Raw genomic sequence first — 17,016 nt, forward strand, 5'->3', positions numbered from 1 at the left:
CCTGCTGCGCCGATCACGCATGAGCCAAGCACTTCATGGCTATCACTGGCCTGCTCTATAGTCTTATGATTGCTGAAGTGCTTAATGGACGGACATGGAAGCACTTCAGCAATCACAAGAAAATAGAACAGGTCACAAGGTTGTTGATACAAACCAGCAGGAGATGTGAACCAGTGCTTAATTTGTAAAATATTAAGCGCCAGGGCTCTGACCAGGAGGCCACTGCAGCTTGCACCACCCATCGCCCTTGTCATCGCTGCCAAACCAACTAGTAACCATCTCTCTTACATGTTAATGCAACAGTTCAGATTATTCCAGGTCCGCAAAGCTAAATGAATGGCTGGGGAGGCAGATAAGAGCAATTGTAATGTATATTGTCTTCCTAAGCAACTGTTGTTCTGCTCATCTCTAAATTAGTGTTCTAAATATGGTTTGACAATTAGGTGCCGGGGCTGAGCGCCGGAAACCAATTAAGTGCTGGTGCTGAGCACCGGAAAGCACTGGCTCAAATTAAGCACTGTAACTGCTTGGCTCATGCAATCACACTATAGATATAATAATATAATTAAATCTCAGATTATTGAGACTCACTTGACCTCGACGAGCCAGAGTCTTCCAGGGCCAGGCTTTGTTCTTGTCCCAGCTATCCATATGGATGTGGCTGGCATCCGGCTCTGAGCACACCGATTTAAAGAGTGGCTGTCTGGCGGCGTAGTTGCTGCCCGTCGTTTTTCACCAGCGTGTGTCCTCAAAACCATCAGTTTTATTTACCTTTGCAGCATGAAAGTAGCAGCTGCTGTGGGTCCAGGGACAGGAAGTCCTCGGTCTCCAGAGTGACTGTGACAAGGAGCCTCCATGAAGCCTGGTCCGGTCAGTCACAGCAGGGCACCATCATGAGAGGCACATGCAGCGGTGCGAGCAGTGGCAGCCTCAAAACGAAACTTACAAACAGAACTTCAGCCCGCACAGCTTCATTTCTGACAGTTAATTGAACTTTGTGCGGTCTAGCACCAGGGCCGGAATGGCCGTAGCGGGCACCGGGCAATCCCCTGGTGCCCCGCACGGGTGGGTGCCGGTTTGGGGCACCTGGGGGCCGTTTTTGTTACAGAGCCGTTTCTGGAACATTGCTGCAAAATCGGCCCTGAAAAAAAAAACGGCTGAAAAACGGTCCAGGCAAAGAGCTTGGCGGCACCCACAACCCCCGAGGGCGAGGCCGGCCGAGCACTTTGCCAAGGCCGGTTTTGGTTCCCAGTCCGGCCCTGTCTAGCACTCTTTCACAGACCCCACTGTAGATATGTTTACATGTGAGTGCGTAAAACAGAGGAATACAAAAGAGGGGGAAAAACTCCAGAAAGACTAATTCACACATAGGGCAGGAGGTAGGCTGATAGAAACTAAAGACACAGGGGGTGGCAGAATAACGGGGGTTGGTAGAATACATCCTATTCTGTAACAAAATACCTACTGGGAAGAAGAGGCGGTGGGGGGGCTATCGTACTTTTTGGGTGGGGGTAGTTATTACAAAACAAGGTGCTGGATATGAACAAAGGAAAAAGCTACGAGGGTGAATATAATCCTCAAATTCAAAACTGAGGATATAATCGAGAATAGGGGCGTGGTTGAGTAAAGAACTAACGGGGCGGTATGGAGAGCACGCTAGAGAAGAAAGGGGGACTGAAGCTACGAATAGAACTGCTGGGAACAAACTTGAATGTGAAAAGGGGAACCAAGCATAGGAGGTGCCTTTGTATGCAGGGCCAGGCATAATAGTTCACAACCTGTGAGAGCTATTTTAAGTTTATTATGTAGTGCAGCCATGACTGCTAGTGCGAATGCTTGTTTAACTCCCAGGTTTGAACCTGGTGAGTGTCAGTTGGTGAAATAAAGGCGACTTTTTGCCCGGGAAATGGCGGTAGTTGGGTGTAGCAAACCCAAGAGGGCGTCAGTCTAATTTCTTTGGTGGATAACAACGCTAGATGCTGGCCCACACTCTTAAGTAACAACTGGCCACTGCCGCCTTCCTGCTACAAAACAGGGAAACTGCCAAGACCGAAGAGACCAGATCTGACCTGGAGTGTGTTCGGGCGGCAGCTTACCTTGACAGATGGGGAAAGCCACGGTATGAGCCAACAACTGCAGCCTGAACCAACGTCAAATAAAGCTCCCGATTTCAAATACTAGGGAAACGCTGCTGACCGCCGGATATAAAGCTCCCAATTTCAAATACTAGGGAGACGCTGCTGACCGCCGGGGATCGATGTAAACAATGGGCAGATTAATAGAAAACCACTGCCTCTGTCACAGTCATAAAATCATAAACAAATCATCAAAGAAGCTAAACGCTGAACCATTTCTTGCCTAAGAGACAAACTAAAAGTTCCCAGTCAGAAACCTCTGAGGTATTTAAATGACTTTTAGAACAAGCGCGGTACCGCAAAGGCAGCCACATGTTTACTTTCGCATCCCGCTTTCACTTTAAGTGAAAGCGCGATGCTAAAATAAACATGCGGCTGTCTTGCCAAAGCCGAGTGATAAGAAAAAAGTGCGTAGGGACTAATGAAGGAGAGAGTGTCACACCGCTGGCAAACGATCCAATCCCGGTGGGCTTGGAGACAAGGAGGGACTAGGAAGCCTCCTTTACAATCAGAAGCCAGCGTTTTGCATGGAAGATGACGCCAGCCAATGAGAAAGATGGGCGGGGCTTCAACTTCGCCTCGAGAGCTTCAGAATCTGTATTGATTCCAAGAAGCTCTCGAATGCCGAGAGCAACACATGCGCTGCTTTCGCCAGCGTGACCTAAAAAGGAGTAAAGTTTCTTTGGAAGACAGCAAGTCTACAGGCATTTGAAGTAGTGAAGGATTACATTGTTAAAGCTGTTGCTTTGAAGCCATTTGACCCAAATGATGAAACTATCATTGTAACAGACGCCAGTAATTATGGGCTTGGAGCCGTGTTGGTGCAAGTGTACGAGGAGAAAGAGAGCATCATCAACCTCTCTATTAATCATGTATTTATGTATTCATGGATTCTCGATACACCGACAGATAAAGGTGCTTGAGAGCATGTAAGAAAACATTGACCAACCTTTAATCGTAAACGTAACAAACTGCAATCTATGCCGCAACGTTGAGGCACACCATTAACTACCCAAAACCAGCAGTGCTCTAAGTCTCTTGAGATGCGCTGAGGCATATTACCTGCTGGTAACGCTTACTGCCTTTTAAATCAAAATGTTATTTTCTTTTGCTTCTTTTGTGTTGGAGCTGACTACTAGCTCAGTTGTGTTTTTAACTGCAGCACTTTAGCACTGCTACTCACCCTTTCCTGCTGTGTTGTCCCCGCTGGACTCCTCGTTCCACCGCTAGCAGTTTAGCGCTCGATTGTTGTGGAGGGAGCCCATCGGGTGAGACACTTCCTGACATCTCTGTACTTCCGGTTGGAGGAGGTGAGCGGTCTAGCGCTCCTACCTCACTCGCCTTAAAACCGTGCATGGTGGGTGACGCGAGTTGGATGCGCTGAGGCATATTGCCTGCTGGTAACGCTTACTGCCTTTTAAATCAAAATTTTATTTTCTTTTGTTTCTTTTGTGTTGGAGCTGACTACTAGCTCTGTTTTGTTTTTAACTGCAGCACTTTAGCACTGCTACTCTCCCTTTCCTGCCGTGTTGTTCCCGCTGGACTCCTCGTTCCACCGCGAGCAGTTTAGCGCTCGATTGTTGTGGAGGGAGCCCATCGGGTGAGACACTTCCTGACATCTCTGTACTTCCGGTTGGAGGAGGTGAGCGGTCTAGCGCTCCTACCTCACTCGCCTTAAAATCAGACACAGATGACAACGCGCAGCGGATGCACGCAGCGGGCGCGCCGGCTGCGCGCCAAAGGCAAGCCCTTCTGCGCCCGTCCGCGCCAGTCTGGGCCTAGGGGCTATCCCCCCGCTGGTTGTCTGTCCACCAGGGTTTATTCCCCTCAGAAACTTTTTTCTTTACGTGGCCAGGACCCACTCGCCAAACATCTTTTAACTCCTGATGAATGCTCAAACTTATTGCAGCCCTTACGGTTGTCTCGGGCCACTTTGACCACTATGTCTGTTGCCAGCTCAGACCCTGTTGTTCTACAACAAAGTGTCTCTCTTGATCGCTTTGGCTGTGAACAGAACTGCTTATCTTTCTGGTATCTAAATACCCACTTACAAACAAACTAAAAAACTTGCATTGGATACCAATTGTAAATAGGATACAATTTAAATCACTGTGCCTGGCATACAAAGCAATAAACGGAACTGGATCACAATTTCTAAAGACACATTTACAACAATATGAGCCAAACAGGCTTCTCAGATCTAGCCAAATGAAGCTCATCAGGATCCCTAGATTCAGGAGAGCTAACTGGGGCAGAAGAAGCTTCCCAGTATACGCAGCAAGAATCTGGAACCAACTACCACTAGACATAAAGACCAGCCCATCCTTGAAATCCTTCAGAAAAGAAGTTAAAACATGGCTTTTCTCTGCACAGCCGTAGTCAACATCTTCAAGAGCCAGTGGTACGTCTCAGCGCCAAGACGCCCTTGGGCATTCGCGCGCTATATAAATAGAAAAATCAAATCAAATCAAATATATTGTTGTTATCTGAAACATTGCTTACACCTGACTCCACTCCCGATATCCTAGATGCCATTCCCGACAGTTATTATATCCTTCAGGCAAATCGGCAGCAGGGAAAGACTGGGGGGGGGGGTCGCTGCTATAATTTCTCATGTCCATAAAGTTAAATCTCTCAGCATGCGCCCCATACAATCGGTGGTTTACGTAATTTTTAAATTTGAATTGGAAAGCTTTCCCCTCACTGTCGCTGTCTTTTACCGGCCCCCAGGACAGCTGTCTAACTTCTTGCATTCTTTTGGCGATATAGTAGCTGAACTAGCTATCAACCACGCCAGGACTCTCATTATAGGAGACTTTAACTATTGGCCCCAGTCCCAACATGAAAGTGCTTTCTCTAGGGAGTTCACGGACCTATTAACCACATGCGTGAGGGGGTTATTTTTGCGCTATGCGGCTTTTTTGCAAAAGCCGCGTTACATGACGAGCTCAGCTCGTCATCAGCACACGACCATCGTGGCTGATGACGAGCTGAGCTCGTCATCAGCATCGAAGGGGTTAACCAGTCTGAATTTTCTCCAACATGTCCACGCTGCCACCAATGATAAGGGTCATATCCTGGACCAGCTATGGGCCTTAAACCAGGAAGTCCTAAACCTACAGATCTCCCCATGTGTATGGTCAGACCACTTTTTTATCTCCTTTTTGGTACCTAAAGCCCCCGCCTCTACACTGTGCCCCATTAATTGCCCGCTTATTCGGAATTGGGGCAAGGTAGACATCCCTTCGCTCTGTCTCTCATTGGCTACCACTACCCCCTCCTTACTGGACGAGGCAGGCTCCCCCCTGTCTGTTCATACTCAGGCCGAGAGAATCCATACTTGGGTTGCAGACGCCCGAGACACTGTTGCCCCTCTGAAGAAACTCAGGACCAAGCGCCATCACGACGCACAGCGCTGGTTTTGCAAATCACTACTTTACCTGAAGCTAGTACTTCGACAAACTGAGCGTAAGTGGAGAGCGGATTACTGTCCGCTTAGAAAGCTTATATTCCTAGAAGCGCTGAAAGAATATAAGCTGGCCATTCTTGAGGCCAAAACCAAATACTTTTCTGAAAAGATTCTGAATTCCACTAATAAGTCCAGGGAGATATTCACCATTGTTGACGAGTTGGCCAAACCTGACTGGATCACTATGACCCCCTCTTTCACACAGTCTCTCTGTGACTCCCTTAACAACTACTTTGTTGAGAAAATTGCCTTAATTAAGGCAAGTATTCCTATACCCGATGCAGGTTTCTATACAGGCAGTACTCTCGACAACCCTGCCTCTTTTTTGAACTTTCCCCCAATCACACGGGAAATGTTTATATCCCTTCTCAGGAAGGTTCGCTCTGGTTCCCCCGCCGATTGCTGCCCTGCCCACATTGCCCGTGAGATCTGTCTCAGTCTTCCAGAGGCACCCCTCTCACTACTTAACAACTCCCTCGCATCGGGGACGGTTCCTAACGCATTTAAATCTGCTGTTGTCTCAATTATCCTTAAGAAACCCGGGGCAGACCCTCCGGTCTTGAGCAATTTCCATCCAATATCTTTGCTCCCTTTCCTGGGTAAACTTCTTGAGGCCTATGTAACTAGCTGCCTTGGCTCCTTTGTAGAAAATGTCCAGTTTCTAGACCAAAATCAGGCCGGTTTTAGACCACGGCACTCCACAGAAGCCGTGATGGTGGCAGTTCATGACAAACTGAGAAAGGGGGCTGACAATAACATCTCCCAAGCCCTGGTGCTCCTTGACTTGTCGGCAGCTTTCGACACCGTTGATTATACCATCCTTCTTCAGCGGGTTGAAAGCGCCGGCATCAGGGGCACCTCGCTGAGGTGGCTCACCTCCTTTCTAAAGAATCGTGAGCAAGGCGTTCGCCTTAGTCCTTTTACTTCCGAAGCCAAAAATCTGACCTGTGGGGTCCAGCAGGGCTCCTCTCTCTCCCCGTTATTATTTAATCTTTATATTTCCCCTCTCATCTCTAAGCTTCGGGAGCAACCAGGGGTCGTCCTCAACTATGCAGATGACCTCCAGCTCATTTATGATATTGATTCCTCCCCCACCTCTATTGAAAATTTCCAATCTACCATGTCTTTCATCAGCAATTGGATGAACGCAAACCAACTTAAGCTGAACCCAGGAAAGACCGAGCTTGTACTGACTGGGCCCCCGGCAAACCCCTGGAGCTCCAGCTTTTGGCCGCACTCGCTGGGCAGTGCCCCATGCCCGGTGAGTTCGGTCAAGAGCCTCGGAGTCACCATTAGTGAGGACCTGACTATGAAACCCCAAATTAAATCGGTGCTTTCGGCTTGCTTCTACCATCTTCGCCGCATTAGGAAGATTAGCAGGTTCCTCACTCAAGAGGCCCTTGTTCAGACTATGCTTGGGCTGGTTATTTCCCGTATTGACTACGGGAATGCGCTGTATGCTGGGATCCCCCTCTATCAGTCCCACCAGCTTCAGCTGATCCAGAACCAAGTGGCTAGGCTGGTCTTCCGGCAGCCTAGGACAAGCTCGGCGAAGCCCCTCCTGAAGAGCTTGCACTGGCTCCCTGTGATCCAGCGCTGCCTCTTTAAGTTAGGCTGCCTGATTCATCAAGCCCTCGCCCAACAAGGCCCGGCTTTTATTTCCTCTCAACTTCATCAATATTTCCCTTCTCGAGCTCTCCGCTCCTCGAGCTCCAATCTGCTGTTGTCATGCCCGTTGAAACGGAAAAGATTGGGTGGATTGAGATTTGCTTCCTAAGCTCCCCTCTTTTGGAACTCTCTGCCCCCAGGCCTTCGTCTTATTCCTTCCTATCTCACCTTTAGGAAGGCGCTGAAAACTTGGTTATTCACTCAAGCCTTCGATTAGTCGTCGTTCTGTTTAGGTTGTCAACTGGCAGTTTTTTCCTCTGTTTGTCCAAAGCGCCAAGAAGCCGTTGGTGAACGTGCGCTGAATAAATTCTTTTATCATATCATATCATGTCAGATATAAAAATTGTCACTGCATCATAAATACAAAGTAGCGTAGGGTACCGTTTGTTATGTATGTTCTAAGTAAAGCTACATAACATTTGGGTAGTTAATGGTGTGTCGGGGTATCGAGAATCCATGAATACATGATTAATAGAGAGGTTGTTGATACTTAATGAACAGATTTTACCTTTAATATGGATTGTTACAGCTTTTTAGCTAGATAGGCTTTCATATCAATATCGACAAGAATAAAGGAATTTTATATTTAATGGTGGTATCTTTGTTGCAGGCCCAATGATATTTGAAGGGTGATTGATATTGATAGCTGGAGGAGGACAAACATTATAACACAAGTGAGTTTTTTTCATGCCTGCACTATATTGCTGCCGGTTTAGATATGATAGTTATGGTTTTAAGTTGGTTTCTATGTAACTTATTACAGATATTTTGATGCTTGAGAGGATTATCGTCTGATATTACAATATTCAAAAGCCAATAGGTGAGTTGTGTAACCCCAATTAATGGGTGGTTATATTAAGAAGAAATAATTTTAAGTTGATTTAATATTTTATTTTTCTTTGGGGATCTTCTTTATGCTTTTTTTAGCACTCCTCTTTGCGCATGTAACCTTTGGTCTAATTTTCCTTTGACTGGTTATGGGTCTTTACACATCATTTTGATAAGGATGTGGTGTAAAAAATCTTCACATACTAAAAAATCGCTGTTTTTTGTTTGGAAATCACTTACATTTTGAGCACTTTGCCTGGGTTTAGGTTTTAGTCTTTTCATATTGTAACACATTGGTTTTAAGTTTTTTGGTGTATTTGTTATTGTTATGGTTTGCTTAAAAATAAGCTATCCATGTTGTGTCTGGAGTTGTAATTAGATTCACTTATTGTGACTTCTAGCCCTGAGGAAGTCCGTGGTTTATTCCACTGAGGACGAAACACGTGTTGGCGGCTAGATCGTATTGTTTACAAAGAAAACTTTGAAATAAAGAAGAAAATTTGGAAGATCATCTTGCTTTGAAGAACTTTTTACTGGATCTTGGAGCTCAGGATATATCTTGTGCTTGTAAGGGTGTATCTGGGAACCGAGGGTAGGAAAGGTTACTGCAAGTTGTCTGAACCCAAAATGGTGTTGGAAGCGAAGGTAATGTAGTGAATTTGTATGATGGCAAGTGGTGGAATGTGAGGAAAGTGGCTGTGTGCAGTGAAGTAGAATAGCGAGAATGGTTTATTTGATAAATTTCAGTCATACAATTACGGAAAACATGCCAGGATGTACTGGTCACTCGTGTAAGGGTGCAACCTAGAAAACTTGAGGATTATATATGTACATAATATGTATTTAAATAGTTGACATTTGGGAATTTTTGTTTAGTATGTTTTCTAGTGTTATTATTTGGTTTTAATTGTTCCTAAGGAAGGGGGGTGTGTTGGGTTCTGTATCATGTTTACCAGCAGCTGGGCTGCATCTACTTCTGCAGTCTGTAAGGTGGGATTCCGAGAAGGAGAGCTGGAGACAGTTGCTTAGGAGCAGGGACATTCCAGGGATCAATGTATGGAGCTGAATAAACCTTCTTTAAATCTCACGTCCTGTGTGCTGTCATTTTAAAAAGGCCAGTCCCTCCACATACCCTACTACACACACCTGTCATCTGACGGAGGGGTCTGAAAGGAGAGGCCAGTCCCACTCCACGCCCTACTACGCACACCCATTATTACAGAGAGAGGTCTCAACAGAAAGGCCAGTCCCCCTTCACACCCTACTATGCACACCTGTCATTGCAAGAGTAATGACACCTAAAAAAAAAAAGGACATTGCTGGTGACATGTCTTGATATCGGAGTTACAATAACTGAGCAAATAAACAATTTATATTAAATATGTATATGTTTAACACTTAAACACATTTTTACAGAGATTTTGAAAACTGTGAACCATACCCTGTTTGGTTACATTCAAAAAACATTATTTTACCAAAATAATATCAGACATAACATATATTATTAAGTCATTCTACCATACATACTCTGTTGTGTTATTATAATTTATAACGCGCACAGATACTCATGAGTGTCCCGGCGCGGAGCCACAGGTGAGAGAGAATAGAGGGGACCGAAAGGGAGGAGGACAGAAAAGGCAAATTAGACAAACAAGTGGGTCTTCAGTTTCCGTTTAAACAGTGCTGTGTCCTGGATGGAGCGAAGTTCAAGGGGGAGTGCGTTCCAGGCCGAGCTGGCCTTCAAAGTAAAGGAGCTACCTCCAAGCCACTGAAGCTTGTAACGAGGAACTCAGGCCAAGCGAAGGGACTGAGAGCGAAGAGCACGTGCAGGAAGATAAAAGGAAAACCGACTCTGCAAGTATACAGGGCCAAGCTTATGGAGGGCATGGTAGGCCAAAACCAGAACTTTAAACCTGACTCTGTGCGCCACAGGGAGCCAGTGGAGAGAATGCAAATGATGTTGTACACTGATCCTAGACGATATGCCTAACAGCAGTCTAGCCGCTGTGTTCTGCACGACCTGGAGTCGCTTTAACAAATAGGCCGGGATGCCAATGTAAAGAGCGTTCGCATAATCCAAGCGAGACAAAATCAAGGCGCAGACTACCGTCTCTTTCGCTACTTGCGGAAGAAGTTAGAAGAAACTCCTCAGGGTTTTAAAGAGACCAAAGCAGCAACCAGTCAGTTTGTTAATATGTGTTGAAAAAGAAAGGGACTCATCGAACCACACCCCCAAATTTTTAGCAGGCTGACCCGTGGAGGATGGCAGCCATGAGTCTGGAGGCCACAAGAGTTGGCGAAAGTTAGATGAAAATTTGTCAAAGAGCAGAATCGCTGATATTTGTTCGTTGCATTTCAGCTGGGCATCCGCCAGCCAGCTGAAAACTGCATCAAGACAGTGTTGAGCCGTTGTAACAGAAAGCGAGATCTTATCCCAGGTAAAAAGCAACTGTGTGTCATCGGCATAGGCCAAAACCTTAGCCCCTAACTCCTCAGCCAAATATATCAGAGGTGGGATATAGATATTGAAGAGGAGAGGGCTAAGGACGGAGCCCTGTGGAACCCCGTTCGTGACTGGTTGAGGAGGGGAAGAACACGAGGGAAGCCAAATCTGCTCGATTCAGCCTTCCAGGAAGGACTTAAGCCATACCCACACTGTGCCGGAGACACCAATCCCCGCTAACCGAGCCAGAAGAAGGTCATGCGGCACAGTGTCAAACGCTGCGGAGAGATCTAACAAAACAAGATTCGCTCTTCCACCAGCATCCAGGCACTCCCGAATGGCTTCTGACACCTCTACTAGTACAGTTTCAGTGCTATGAGTGGATCGAAATCCAGACTGTGCAGGGTATAATAATGCCTCACTCTCCACAAAGTCGGTTAATTGTTTATTAACAATTTTCTCACAGACTTTGGCGATGGCTGGGAGAAGAGAGATGGGGCGGTAGTTTACAGGGTTACTATGATCCAGAGAGGGTTTTTTCAATAAGGGCAGAATTTTAGCCTGCTTCCAGGTCAGGGGGACAGCAGCTGTCTGGAGGGATCTATTGATAATTGCGTTCACCTCAACATAGGCACTAGATGCTGCTGCCGCCAGGAGCCTAGCCGGACAAGGGTTTAAAGGTGAACCAGACTTGAGACTAGTGAGAATTTTCAACGTTTCCAACGGCACAACTGGTTTAAAATCAGACAGCTTGCTAGAGGAGACAACCAGGGGATCGATACATGAGGCGGCTTTAGAGATTGTTCCAAAAGAGAAGAACGCCTGGATTGACTGAATTTTATTCCTAAAGGCGCCAACAAGAGTATTACACCAGGCTGATGAAGGAGCCATCGCTCTGGATTGTGCAGATGGGGAGGTAAAGCTTTGAACAATAGAAAAAATCTCTTTGGAATTACTCCCAGCAGACTCAATGCGTGGCGCATAGAATTGTCCTTTGGCAACAGCTATTGCTTCGTAGTATGTTTTTTGCATGGCTCTTAAGTTAATTTGGCCATGAGGCAGTAGTTGCATCTATGCCTGGTCCTTTCCAGAACCTTGCAATCATGCTTAAGGCCTTTCAAGTTGGCGTTAAACCAGGGCTTGGAGGTAGAATCTCTAATTGGCCTACATGTCCGAGAAGAGGTCACAGATTCCACTGCCTGAGACACCCAATTCGAAAATCCTAGCAGGCTCTCCTCAAGATCTCTAGATAGGATGGGCCTAAACTGGTCAAGGGCCTGAATGAAATCCTGGGGGTCCATTTTACCAAAGGCTGCACTTTGAGGGGGTAGTGTCGACATTTCTTCATTCACAACCAACCAGGAAAAATGAGAGATGAAGTGGTCCGACCACGACACCGGGCTTGGATCGTGTAGGGAAATCGGAAAATTAGTGCAAATTGGGTCCAATAAGTGACCAGCCTGATGTGTAGGTCCCTTAACATGCTTCACAAGTTGTGCGAGATCTAAGATATCCAGAAAGTCAACAGCCTCCTTGATATCAGATTGATCTAAGTGGATGTTAAGGTCGCCCAGAACCATATAGTGGGAGAATCTAACAGCTCTTGTAGCAATGGCATCCCCACAACCCTGAAGGAAAGAGCCCGCCGGGCCTGGGGGTCTATAGATAAGGGAAACTCCCAAGACTCCACAGCTATTCCAGGCTGTGGAGTCTCCCATGCGGAGATCCCAGATGTTCCTGAAAATCACAGCTACCCCGCCCCCTCTCCCTTCCGAGCGGTCTGCTCTAAAAATCTTATAGCCCGCAGGAATGGCTAGGGAGACAATCGGGTCAGAAGAGACATCAAGCCAGGTCTCAGTCAGGAATAGCAAATCCAAGACATGGTCTGTAAGAAGATATAAAAATGTCCTCATGATGTTTTTTGAGACCGGACATTAATCAGAGCTGCCCGGATGGAAAGATATTTTGCCTGACGTGCAGCCCGGCTAGCCGCAATAGGCTGGATGGAAGGGTTCAGCACATAGCCAAACACTGTACAGGGCGCAAACGGCACCTGCGCAGCATCCCAGCTATGGGGCAGGCAGTTCACAGTAGCCATCAGGTCACAGAGAGTATCCCCCGAGTAGCACCTCCTTGACAAAGCGCCCCCATTGGAGCGGACAGCATGGCTGGCGCTGGCCGCCTCCGGGAGTGGGTTAGTATTCAGGGCAGGCGCTAGGCATGGGCAGCGTGGGCTGCTGCCCAGGGCCTCGCACTCAGCCACCAGCATGGGGCCCCGCATTGGTGGCGTGGCCTCTTTTTCCCTGGTGAATAAAAAGGTGTTTCCTTGCAATTAGGGTCCAAGGGAGGGCCCCCCCTTCCCTGGGCCTCTCGGGGAAGGTGTCTGGAGGCCTAGTGGAGGGAGACGCTTTCTCTTGTCCCAATTGGAGGGAGACATTCAGAGACACTGCTAGACGCCCATTGTCCAGCATTTTAGCGCCCCCACAGTTTTAACTTTTAGCCCACAAGCAATTCTCGCACCTATCGGGTGAAGGTGTGAGAATTGTTTGTGGCCTGAAAGTTAAATCTGTGGGGGCGCCGAAAATGCAGGACCATGGGCCTCCCGCAGTGTCTCTGAATTGTCTCCTTGCATCTGCCTCTAGGATCTATGCACGTCCCTTCAAGGTTAAAACCTACATGTCTTCCTATTAGAATGGAAACTCCTCTCTGGGCCATCCGCCCAACGCTGATGGACGCAGACGGGCTTGTCTTAGGCACGCCTTTGGCGCGCCCGCTGCGCTCGTCCGCTGTGCATCCATGCAGAGTAGATTTAAATGCCCCCCGTGTGCCTGACCACTAGAGCGCCGACTTTCAAAATGGCGTCCTCCTAGTGTCTATGTAACAAAAAAGGGCCTGACTCTAATCAGTAAGGCTGAGTCCACTAAACCACAAACCAACCAAGATGCCAATACTGATGGACCAATTTTTGACTACTAAATAGTTAGTGCAAGGAAACCAAACCAAACACTAATGCGCTTATTAGTTGCTTTGTATTTTCAGTATTCAAAAAGATTTTTCTTTCTTTGAAAAAACATGTAGGAGATATACATACAAGAAATGCAACACAAATAAATGTTAACTACATACTGTTACTTACAATCAAAACCCATTCAAATGTACAACCACACAATCACAAATACTCAAACTCCACTCAATCACTCACCACACTTACAAACACCACACAGTCCTAAGATAGCCAATCTTCATTTTTAACGAAAGGCCGTACCACTACACAAACAGAATGGTTTTTACCACTATCAAACAATTGACCATGTATTTTGATTAAGACTGTGGGTGCACTGTAAAAAAAGTGTTGTATTTTTGAAAAACCAGTGGACATCCCTTTAATTTCCTTAACAATACTTTGTGTAGTGGTACGGCCTTTCGCTAAAAATTAAGATTGGCTATTTTAGGACTGTGTGGTGTTTGTAAGTGTGGTGAGTGATTGAGTGCTGGTTAAAAAATCTGATACCTGATGTCATCTATTTGCAAGAAACCCACCACAAAGATCAGGCAGAGTCAGCTAAACTCTTTAAAAACTGGGCGGGCTATAACATATCTGCTCCTGCCTGCTTAACCTGTAAAATAGCTTGTGGGTCGTCCAAAATAGGTGCGTAAATTGTGGCAAGGATAACGTTGACATTATTTAATTTACCGTGTGCGACTGCCCATCTGCCTCTAGGATCTATGCACGTCCCTTCAAGGTTAAAACCTACATGTCTTCCTATTAGAATGGAAACTCCTCTCTGGGCCATCCACCCAACACTCAATAGCGTTCCTTTTACGAACGTTATTCAGGCCATTAACTTTTGCTGCTCGCTTGCATATTTGCACATTGAAATTTGGATTTTTCATGATAATTTCTATGAATATCTGCTACTTTTGTTCTTCATTGTCATATATTTGTATCATTTATCAGTTATTCATGTTGTTGCTGCTGTTTGCATATTTGCTCATTCTGCACACTTGCACTTTAATTGAGGGCTACGTCCAATATCTTGAACATCAAATGACATGGTGAAATTTATTTTGCTAAATGTTAATGGCCTGAATAACATTTGTAAAACGCAAGTAAATACTCTTTTGTTGGTTTTCCTAAAACATATTAGGGCAGTAGGAGCCAATGCTCTATGGGTAGCTTTGGAAACAGGGACGTAAGGTTGGCCCCTGCGGCACAGTGGGGCCTCATCCCTCAAGGGGCCTGTAGTGGGTTAGTATTCAGGGCAGGCGCTAGGCATGGGCAGCGTGGGCAGCTGCCCAGGGCCTCGCACTCAGCCCAACAGCATGGGGCCCCGCACTGGTGTGGCCTCTTTTTCCCTGGTGAATAAAAAGGTGTTTCCTTGCAATTAGGGTCCAAGGGAGGGCCCCCCTTCCCTGGGCCTCTCAGGGATGGTATGTGTGAAATAACGCTCCCAGGCATACAATGAATTACACAATAGATTAAACAAACAAACTAGTGCAGTTTAGAAAAAATACATTTTTAATATAATTAAAAGAAGGAATGATAAAATTCAGTGCAATTTAGTCAGACTTGATAAAATAACAATATGGTGATACATGTGTATGGTGTCTGGAGACCTAGGGGAGGGAGACGCTTTCTCTTGTCCCAATTGGAGGGAGACATTCAGAGACACTGCTGGACGCCCATTGTCCAGCATTTTAGCGCCCCCACAGTTTTAACTTTTAGCCCACAAGCAATTCTCGCACCTATCGGGTGAAGGTGTGAGAATTGTTTGTGGCCTGAAAGTTAAAACTGTGGGGGCGTCAAAAATGCTGGACTATGGGCCTCCCGCAGTATCTCTGAATTATCTCCTTGCAAGGGGTCACTTATGTCAATTTGAGGGGCCTCACATTTTCCCTTTTGGCCCAGGGCCTCTCAAATCCTAGAACCAGCCCTGTCAGTATTTCTCTGCATTGTACATGTTGTGTTCCTTTTGCCTTGCGCGTGGAGTGCGCGTGTTCAGGGGTTCAATCGGCTTCTGTCCGTGCAGGTCGAGCGTCTGAGTGTGCGCTGCGCCTTGCCGTGGCTGAAGCTTTCCAGAAATAAACTACCCACATGTGCAGAAAAGTGGCTTCTCTTGTGATTATTGTCCATTTCAGGACGCCTCCAGAGGCTGGACAGAAATGTGTCCTAGTCCCACTAGCCTGGCCCTTCACCTGGAGGCCTTGGCACAAGTCTCCGCCCCCGAATGTGGTTTGGTCTCCGCCCACCCTGGAGCCACCTGTAGCACGCTCCTACTCCGGGATCCATGGGAACCTTGAGCCCGCCCTCAAGCTGCGCTGCGATTGGTGGAGCGAGGCTGACGTCGGTGTAGGTGTGCAGCTGTCAGTGAAGGTCGGTCCCTGGAGACGCAGGAGCTGAGAGTGACGCAGGAGCGATCCTACAGCACGTGACACGCACCTGGAGCCCGTGCGCGTGGGAGCCCGGCACGCCCCGGGCAGGATTAAGGACTGCAGCGCTCCGCCACCGGCTGCCACCGCCTCTAGGCGCACGCTCTTGTGCCATGGTGGTGCAGCGGGGGCACAGAGGGCTCCGTGGAGAGGGGCGCACAGACCCGGCAACAGGTACCAGCCGCGCGCAGACCTATCGGCGGTGGAGAGAGGGGCACGTTTTTATTTAATTATTTTATGCGTTTTTTATATATCGCGGACTTTACCCGACGTTGTCTTAGCGCTTCACGATAGTGAAACATGACGAAAAATTACAAGTGAACAAATTACAAAAGCAGTGCCTGACCTGTCCACAGGGAGGGCAGAGATCCCCTGACGCGCGCAGCGGGGGTTGCGTGCATTTTGGAGAGAAAGGGCTTCTTTGCACCAGCCTGCCCCCCCTCGTGAAAAGGGGTCACTGGTGAACGGGGGATCCCAGATGTGAGTCATTGGAAGATGCGGCACTGGCTTGTGAGCTGGAAAGTGACGGCTCGACTAAGAGTCCAAGGAGGGCCATATGGGACCTTAGTTGGCTTCAGAGACATTTTAAGGATTGTGGGGGCCGTGGGCGAGACGGATTTTGGGGGCCCCTGTTCGGAACAGCTTTGAATTCATGCCCTCGTTTAGCCAAGTCCTAGGCACACTGCTCCTAATTATAAATGTGTTTACATGTAATATTCAGGGATAGTGACGTGTGTGTTCAATATTCTAACACTGCAGCTGCCCACTAATATTGCTGCAAATAAACCCTGGGACACCCTCCCATTTTTTCATATGTGAGGTCCTGTTTTTGATCTATAAGACATTTTTTTTAATAGGTGTTGCATGAAACAAACACACTGAGAAATGTCTGTAATAGACTCACACACGCATTCAAAATTAATAAGAGGAAAGCAGTATTTAAAACAATCTATTAAGAATTATTAAAGGTCAGTGGGGCAATACTCTGCAGAACAGACCCGCACTATCAGTGGGCCCCAGACGAAGCACCTTTGAATTTCTGA

General features: G+C 47.0%; 1 protein-coding gene across 4 annotated transcripts in view; it reads left to right on the forward strand.

Annotated features, from left to right (window-relative positions):
* Positions 1 to 15,890: 15,890 nt before the first annotated feature.
* Positions 15,891 to 17,016, forward strand: part of NR1I2 (nuclear receptor subfamily 1 group I member 2) — a 400,665-nt gene continuing 399,539 nt past the window's right edge. For 2 of the 4 annotated variants that reach the window (XR_015299392.1, XM_086935603.1), the window contains exon 1: positions 15,891 to 16,147. The gene's annotated coding sequence lies outside the window, so the exon portion shown is untranslated. The remainder of the gene's footprint in view (positions 16,148 to 17,016) is intronic. The other 2 variants (XM_086935608.1, XM_086935607.1) reach the window with 2 other exon arrangements.

This window comes from Lissotriton vulgaris, chromosome 8 (genome assembly GCF_964263255.1).
Source record: "Lissotriton vulgaris chromosome 8, aLisVul1.2, whole genome shotgun sequence".
Lineage (NCBI taxonomy): Eukaryota > Metazoa > Chordata > Amphibia > Caudata > Salamandridae > Lissotriton > Lissotriton vulgaris.